Genomic DNA, 9997 nt, shown 5'->3' with positions numbered 1-9997 from the left:
TGAAAACACTTTCCAAATAACCCTATATGCTTTCCAGAAATTCTACGTCATTTCTGATCATTAATATGTCAACAACATATACTCATCAGAAATTCTATAGTGCTCCCACTCACTTCTTTGGAAATACAAGTTACTCATAAACTTTGTATACACCCAAAATCTTTGATCATCATCAAAGCATACATTCCAACTCCGAGATGCTCACTCCAGTCCTCAGAAGGATTGCTGGAGCTTTGCATACTTATTAGCATATTTCAGGATAGACAAAAACCTTCCGGTTGTATCACATACAACCTTTCCTCAAGAATCGTCGAGGAAACAATGTTTTGACATCCTATCTGCAAGATTTCATAAATAATGCAGTAATTGCTAATATAATTCCAACAGACTCTTAGCATCGCTACGAGTGAGAAAGTCTCATCGTAGTCAACTCCTTGAACTTGTCGAAAAACATCTTAACGACAAGTCGAGCTTTCTCAATGGTGACACTTACCATCATTGTCTGTCTTCCTTTCAAAATCCATATGTACCTAACAGCCTTACGACCATCAAGTAGTTCTTCCAAAGTCTACACTTTGTTTTCATACATGGATCCTCTCTCGGGTTTTATGGCCTTGAGCCATTTATCGGAATCCGGGCCCACCATCGCTTCTCCATAGCTCGTAGGTTCATTGTTGTCTAGCAACATGACTTCCAAGACAGGATTACTGTACCACTCTGAAGTAGTACGTATCCTTGTCACCCTACGAGGTTCGGTAGCGACTTGATCCGAAACTTCACGATCACTATCACAAGCTTCCACTTCAATTGGTGTAGGTGCCACAGGAACAACTTCCTGTGCCCTGCTACACACTTGTTGAAGTGACGGTTCAATAACCTCATCAAGTCTCCACCATCCTCCCACTCAACTTTTCGAGAGAAACCTTTCCTCGAAAAAGGACCCGATTCAAGAAACAATCCCTATTGCTTTCGGATCTTAATTAGGAGGTATACCCAACTGTTTTTGGGTGTCCTATGAAGATGCATTTTATCTGCTTTGGGTTCGAGCTTATCAACCTGAAACCTTTTCACATAAGCGTCGCAGCCCCAAACTTTCAAGAAACGGCAACTTAGGTTTCTCCAAACCATAGTTCATATGGTGTCGTCTCAACGAAATTATGTGGTGCCCTATTTAAAGTGAATGTGGTTGTCTCTAATGCCTAACCCATGAACGATAGTGGTAACTCGATAAGAGACATCATGGTATGTACCATATCCAATAGGGTGCAACTATGACGTTTGGACACACCATCACACTATGGTGTTCCAGGCGCTATTAATTGTGAAACAATTTCCACAATGTCTTAATTGTGTGCCAAAACTCGTAATTCAGATATTCATCTCTATGATCATATCATAGATATTTTATCCTCTTGTCACGACGATCTTTCAACTTCACCCTGAAATTACTTGAACCTTTCAATAATTCAGACTCATGATTCATCAAGCAAATGTACTCAACATCCACTCAAATTATCTGTGAAGTAAGAACATAACAATATCCACTACATGCCTCAGCACTCATTGGACTGCACACATCAAAATGTGTTACTTCTAACAAGTTGCTATCTTGTTCCATCTTACTGAAAACGAGGCTTTTCAGTCATCTTGCCCATGTGGTCTGATTTGCATGTCCCAAGTGATTCAAAATCAAGTGAGTCAAAACGGTCCATTTGCATGGAGTTTCTTCATGCATATACACCAATAGACATGGTTCGCATGTCTCAAACTTTTCAAAAACGAGTGAGCCCAAAGATCCATCAATATGGAGCTTCTTCATGCGTTTTATACCGATATGACTTACGTGGCAGTGCCACAAGTAGGTGGTACTATCATTACTATCTTTTGGCATGAACATGTGTATCACTACGATCGAGATTTAATAAACCATTCATTTTAGGTGTAAGACCATTGAAGGTATTATTCAAATAAACAGAGTAACCATTATTCTCCTTAAATGAATAACCGTATTGCGATAGACGTAATCCAATCATGTCTATGCTCAACGCAAACACCAAATAACAATTATTTAGGTTTAACACCAATCTCTTTGGTAGAGGGAGCGTGCGATGCTTGATCATATCAAGCTTGGAAAAACTTCCAACACATATCGTCAGCTCACCTTTAGCTAGTCTCCGTTTATTCCGTAGCTTTTATTTCGACTTACTAACACTTAGCAACCGAACCGGTATCCAATACCCTGGTGCTACTAGGAGTACTAGTAAAGTACACATTAACATAATGTATATCCAATATACTTCTATCGACCTTGCCAGCCTTCTCATCTACCAAGTATCTAGGGTAATGCTGCTCCAGTGGTTGTTCCCCTTATTACAGAAGCACTTAGTCTCGGGTTTGGGTCCAACCTTGGGTTTCTTCACTTGAGCAGCAGCTGAATTGCCGTTTCATGAAGTATCCCTTTGTTCCCTTGCCCTTCTTGAAACTAGTGGTTTCACCAACCATCAACAATTGATGCTCCTTCTTGAATTCTACTTTCGTGGTGTCAAACATCATGAATGTTTCAAGGATCATCATATCTATCCCTGATATGTTATAGTTCATCACGAAGCTCTAGCAGCTTGGTGGCAATGACTTTGGAGAAACATCACTATCTCATTTGGAAGATCAACTCCCACTCGATTTCAAATGATTGTTGTACTCAGACAATCTGAGCACAAGCTCAACAATTGAGCTTTTCTCCTTAGTTTGCAGGTTAAGAAAGTCATCGGAGGTCTTATACCTCTTGACATGGGCACGAGCCTGAAATCCCAATTTCAGCCCTCGAAACATCTCGTATGTTCCGCGACATTTTGAAAAACGTCTTTGGTGCCTCAACTCTAAACCGTTTCACTGAACTATCACGTAGTTATCAAAACGTGTACAAACGACGTTTGGGGTTCAGCACACTGAGCGGTGCATTAAGGACATAAGCTTTCTATGAAGCAATGAGGACAATCCTCAGTTTACGGACCTAGTCCGCATAATTGCTACTATCAACTTTCAACTAATTTTTCTCTAGGAACATATCTAAACAGTAGAACTATAGCGTGAGCTACGACATAATTTGCAAAAACCTTTTGACTATGTTCAGGATAATTAAGTTCATCTTATGAACTCCCACTCAGATAGACATCCCTCTAGTCATCTAAGTGATTACATGATCCGAGTCAAACTAGGCCGTGTCCGATCATCACGTGAGACGGACTAGTCATCATCGGTGAACATCTTCATGTTGATCGTATCTTCTATACGACTCATGCTCGACCTTTCGGTCTCCGTGTTCCGAGGCCATGTCTATACATGCTAGGCTCGTCAAGTTAACCCTAAGTGTTTTGCATGTGTTCCGAGGCCATGTCTGTACATGCTAGGCTCGTCAACACCCGTTGTATTTGAACGTCTGAATAAAACACCCGATCATCACGTGATGTTTTGAAACAGCGAACTGTCGCAACGGTGCACAGTTAGGGGAGAACACTTCTTGAAATTGTTGTAAGGGATCATCTTATTTACTACCGTCGTTCTAAGCAAATAAGATGTATAAACATGATAAACATCACATGCAATCAAATAGTGACATGATATGGCCATCATCACTTTGCTCCTTTTGATCTCCATCTTCGGGGCTCCATGATCATCATCGTCACCGGCATGACACCATGATCTCCATCGTCATGATCTCCATCATCGTGTCTTCATGAAGTTGCCTCGCCAACTATTACTTCTACTACTATGGCTAACGGTTAGCAATAAAGTAAAGTAATTACATGACGTTTTAAGTTGACACGCAGGTCACAAATAAATAAAGACAACTCCTATGGCTCCTGCCGGTTGTCATACTCATCGACATGCAAGTCGTGATTCCTATTACAAGAACATGATCAATCTCATACATCACATATATCATTCATCACATCCTTTTTGGCCATATCACATCACATAGCATACCCTGCAAAAACAAGTTAGACGTCCTCTAATTGTTGTTTGCATGTTTTACGTGGCTGCTATGGGTTTCTAGCAAGAACGTTTCTTACCTACGCATGAACCACAACGTGATATGCCAATTGCTATTTACCCTTCACAAGGACCCTTTTCATCGAATCCGATCCGACTAAAGTGGGAGAGACAGACACCCGCCAGCCACCTTATGCAACTAGTGCATGTTTGTCGGTGGAACCGGTCTCACGTAAGCGTACGTGTAAGGTTGGTCCGGGCCGCTTCATCCCACGATGCCGCCGAATCAAGATAAGACTAGTAACGGCAAGCATATTGAACAATATCGACGCCCACAACTACTTTGTGTTCTACTCGTGCAAAGAATCTACGCAATAGACCTAGCTCATGATGCCACTGTTGGGGAACGTAGCAGAAATTCAAAAATTTCCTACGAATCACCAAGATCTATCTATGGAGAGACCAGCAACGAGTAGAAATGAGAGTGCATCTACATACCCTTGTAGATCGCTAAGCGGAAGCGTTCAAGTGAACGGGGTTGATGGAGTCGTACTCGTCGTGATTCAGATCACCGATGATCCTAGTGCCGAACGGACGGCACCTCCGCGTTCAACACACGTACAGCTCGACGATGTCTCCCACGCCTTGATCCAGCAAGGAGAGAGGGAGAGGTTGAGGAAGACTCCATCCAGCAGCAGCACAACGGCGTGGTGGTGATGGAGGAGCGTGGCAATCCTGCAGGGCTTCGCCAAGCACCTACGGGAGAGGAGGAGGTGTCACGGGAGGGAGGGAGGCGCCAAGGGCTCAGGTATGGATGCCCTCCCTCCCCTCCACTATATATAGGGGCAGGGGAGAGGGGGGAGGCGCAGCCTTGCCCCTTCCTCCAAGGAAGGGGTGCGGCTAAGAGGGGGGGAGGAGTCCATCCTCCCCAAGGCACCTCGGAGGTGCCTTCCCCCTTTAGGACTCTCCCCTTTTTCCTATATCTTGGCGCATGGGCCTCTAGGGGCTGGTGCCCTTGGCCCATGTAGGCCAAGGCGCACCCCCTACAGCCCATGTGGCCCCCGGGGCAGGTGGCCCCACCCGGTGGGCCCCCGGGACCCTTCCGGTGGTCCCGGTACAATACCGATGACCCCGAAACTTGTCCCGATGGCCGAAACAGGACTTCCTATATATAAATCTTTACCTCCGGACCATTCCGGAACTCCTCGTGATGTCCGGGATCTCATCTGGGACTCCGAACAACATTCGGTAACCACATACAAACTTCCTTTATAACCCTAGCGTCATCGAACCTTAAGTGTGTAGACCCTACGGGTTCGGGAGACATGTAGTCATGACCGAGATGTTCTCCGGTCAATAACCAACAGCGGGATCTGGATACCCATGTTGGCTCCCACATGTTCCACGATGATCTCATCGGATGAACCACGATGTCAAGGACTCAATCAATCCCGTATACAATTCCCTTTGTCTAGCGGTATGGTACTTGCCCGAGATTCGATCGTCGGTATACCGATACCTTGTTCAATCTCGTTACTGGCAAGTCTCTTTACTCGTTCCGTAACACATCATCCCGTGATCAACCCCTTGGTCACATTGTGCACATTATGATGATGTCCTACCGAGTGGGCCCAGAGATACCTCTCCGTTTACACGGAGTGACAAAATCCCAATCTCGATTCGTGCCAACCCAACAGACACTTTCAGAGATACCCGTAGTGTACCTTTATAGCCACCCAGTTACGTTGTGACGTTTGGCACACCCAAAGCACTCCTACGGTATCCGGGAGTTGCACAATCTCATGGTCTAAGGAAATGATACTTGACATTAGAAAAGCTTTAGCATACGAACTACATGATCTTGTGCTAGGCTTAGGATTGGGTCTTGTCCATCACATCATTCTCCTAATGATGTGATCCCGTTATCAACGACATCCAATGTCCATGGTCAGGAAACCGTAACCATCTATTGATTAACGAGCTAGTCAACTAGAGGCTTACTAGGGACATGGTGTTGTCTATGTATCCACACATGTATCTGAGTTTCCTATCAATACAATTCTAGCATGGATAATAAACGATTATCATGAACAAGGAAATATAATAATAATCAATTTATTATTGCCTCTAGGGCATATTTCCAACAAATACTCCTATGGATAATTCTCACACTTATCGAGTATCCGCTCATCCCCCAGTTGTTCATGTGTTTCACAATGGTCTTCGAAATACTATTCGATCCTCCAAAAATCCTTAGTAGCTTATTGCTCTGCAATACTTGTCTGCTTGCATTATGGATGCTTTCCATATGTCTGGCAATATTCGTTAGTATCCTTAGACACCGTCATTTTGATCCTATTGATTCAACATGAGTGCGAATGCACGCAATCATTAGTTGATCCTTTTAAATTATCTTTCTGGCTCACATGTCATTTTTGAACATGAGCTTGTTCTCGACCAATCTATTTGCCGTCAATTGTACCCTTAGGTCTACTGAACTTATCCGCCCTTGATCAGAGCGTATGCTTCTGATCCTTCTATTTGGAAATCATAATTCCTTTGATATCTAAGCATCGAATCATTCAGGTGTTCTATAATCTGATGCCCTTGCATCCTTTCTTCAACTGATTGTGTGCCGATGCTCACATCAGCTCCGCTATGGACCGTCAGGTCCTTTATTGGATTATTATTCGACGATGTCCTCCTTATTCAATAACCTTGTGAGCCTTTCCTCGGATACATAATGCTTTTGGTAAATTGTATCCCCTATTTTCTCAACCATGCTCTATTTTCGAGCTAGTGGTAATTACAGTTGAAGCTTGTGGTATATGTTTCCACGATACCCTGACGGGTTGAACCTATGCTTTTCTTAATCTGTGTGAACCCGAAGGTTTTCACGGGTCATACTCCTCTAGTAATTCACCAGGTAGGTTTTGACACTAAAATCATTTTTATCTAGAGCAGTGATTGAAAGCTTATGCATTGAAGAAGTGGGAGTCGACCTTGAACTTTGTGTTCATGCCCATGGACACAATGTAGATCCTATCATGGTAGCTTCTTGTAATAATAACTAATTCCTTGATATAATATCCTTTGGTATCAGTGAATTGATCCTTTGCAATCGTGGTTCTGACCATATGTTCTTCTTGGATCCCATTTCTCGGACAAGTTGAAGTACTTGTCTTCTGCAAAGCAATACCCCAGTCCAACCTCTACTTTGATCTGTCTTCGAGTATTACCCCCTGGTATCTCGAGATTATCATGGAACTGCATAACTTCCTATGAGTTCTTCATCAAGTACTACATTCTCACTGATTACAATTTTTCATGGGCTCTGAGTTATTAAACACTCAAGGACACCGATAACTGAGCCGAGTCCACACTCTGATTCAATAACTCTAAGTAATTTTCGTTGCTTACGAGTTTAATAATCCTTCAAGTCATTCCTAGCCTGACTGGCTATATCATTATTGTGCTAAAATTTTAACTGTGCTACCTGGTCCTTTTTCCCGGAGCACAAATTTTGACGGTGAGCTAATCTTACGTCGGTCTTCCTCGTCATATCATTTCTCCCTGAATAGCAAACTTGATTTCGAGTTTGTGTCATACCCATGGTTCCAATAACCTTTCGCTTCATCATTCCTTTGACTTGATGTCATCGCCGATCGATTACATCTTCATGAAATCTCTCGACAAATGTGTCGTGATCATCATCAACCTTATGAGCTCTTCCAGATATCAATCGAATTCATGATGAGAAATGACATCCTTGCTCTTGATGATTTGTGTTATCATCGGCCACTTTGTTGATTCCCTCCAACACAAACTTGTTCGTGTTTTGTGTTATGCCTTGAGTTCCTTGCTATCCAACATTTGTCCTTCTTTACCTTGGAATATTATCACCTTTTATGTCAAGAATGTCGTGGGAATTTTACCACCTCTTGAGAATTCTTGATACAGGTAATACTTATCACCATCACCTTTCCTTCTTGGTCCCCGTGTTGGATCTAACCGGGATACCAACAGGTGAACGGTGCTGTTTGGATTCTGCCCTTCTAGCAACCCTATTCCTTTGAAGTTAATGGTCGAACGTTCATTCTTAGAACTATTGATCACTGAATCACCATTCTAACATTTGATCATGCTCCCTAAGGCCCTACTTTGGGCACCCTTTTCCACTAATGTTTAAAATGTGTATGTTTTTCCTTGAGCATACATCATTATATCATTTGATCCGACAAATGTTATCTCCTTGTTCACATAACTATGGGAATCCATCTTTTTGGATACCTCGTTGTATTATCGCCGAGTCCATCAACCACCTCCTCATCCTTTCCTTGGCTTAATGATGAATCCCCTTGTGTATCCAGAGTCTGACCTTTGATTGAAGACCATGCAATGCTATCTCGAAGCATGTCTGTGGTACTCTGATTTTCAACAAGAACATTTGAAGCCCTGTGCTAAATGCTTCTTGCTCTATTGTCCAAACACCGTTGTATGGTTAATGTCATGAAATTTTTCTCCCCTTACCTAAAGAGTTTTCTACATTATATCCTGTCATGGATAATATGTTCTGCTTGTCCTTGGGAAGAATATACCCTTGAAATATGTGTTTAAACACATTTTCCTTTCCATTGTTCTGTTTAAACCTGATAATCACTTTTCCCTTCCATTGGTTTGTTTAAACCTTCTTATGATCTATATTGTATAAGCAGTTGTACCACTCTGTTAGAAAGACCCTGTTACTTTTGTTGATGGCATTTCGGTAACCACCGATGGACGAGAATCTTGCCTACTGGTCCGCCTCGTTCAACGAGCAGGAAGATGGTTCTCTTCGTCCCTCGCCCTTGGTACGGATGTGTTGCCGACATGACCGACAGACTATCCTCTGACATGCCTTGCTTACATGATTGTGCAAGATGTCACCGACCTTCCTACTTTAACCACATGGTGGGCCCATAACCCACAGTTCCACAAGATCAAAACCTAACTCTCCTGTACACCTTGTTAACAAAGTTATCACTTGCTCTTGGTTTCGTAGGTAATTCGCAAGCCACCTTCCTAGTGCTCTTTTCTGGTATCAGACGCAATACTCAATCTCGTTGCCCTGGACCCCTTTCGCATGTTGTTTAGGCATCAGGCGATTGTCTATCCGCTTGAAACTTCTTATGGTACTTTCTTACTTTTCTCTCGACGTGTCTCATTTGTTCAACTCGAGAGATACTCATGTGTTCATTCTTGGGATACCCCCAGATGATTTTACCTTATAACATCCTATCGTTGTAGAGATGCCCCTTACCTATTCGTAACTACGATGGAGCTCCTCGAAGAAAGGACGACAACTTCATCATGATGCATTGGAATAAAGAATTGAAGACATCAACGAAAGGGATTAACTTCTTCAAGAAGAGCAGCCAAGACCGAGAAGATCAGTTGAAATATCGTAACCAGACCTTTCTCCTTACTCTACCTCTTAAATCTCGGGACGAGATTTCTTGTAGTGGAGGAGAATTGTGACGCCCGAATAGTTACACTACAGTAACCCTCTGCTAATGATGCCACGTCACCTCGATTACTGGTGCTAATCTCGTGTTAGTTCAAAAACGATTCAAATTCAAATTTAAAATAAAGACAAACAACAAAAGTTTTCAAACTTTAAAACAAAAATGTTCGAGTTGTGCCAAATAATGCAAAGGTAATTGTGGTGAAGAAACCCCACTTTTATAAAATCTTTAAATACTCTAAAATGAATAAAACAATAGCAAAACAAATAATAAAATACCTTTTATAATTAATAATATGATAAATTATTCTATTTAGGGACTAAACTTTTTATGGTAGTGGGTTTAGTGGTAGGACTAATTTAGGGGTCATTTTTGTACTTTACAAAACTAAAATAAAGGAGGAACAAAATAAAACAGTAAAGTAAAAATAAATAGAAAAGAAAAAGACAAACATAAATAAAACAATGAAAAGAAGAAAACTCCCCTGACCATATGGGCCAAAC

This window comes from Triticum aestivum, chromosome 2A, assembly GCF_018294505.1.
Source record: "Triticum aestivum cultivar Chinese Spring chromosome 2A, IWGSC CS RefSeq v2.1, whole genome shotgun sequence".
NCBI lineage: Eukaryota > Viridiplantae > Streptophyta > Magnoliopsida > Poales > Poaceae > Triticum > Triticum aestivum.
The sequence above is the reverse complement of the archived record's forward strand: the minus strand, read 5'-3'. Positions refer to the sequence as shown.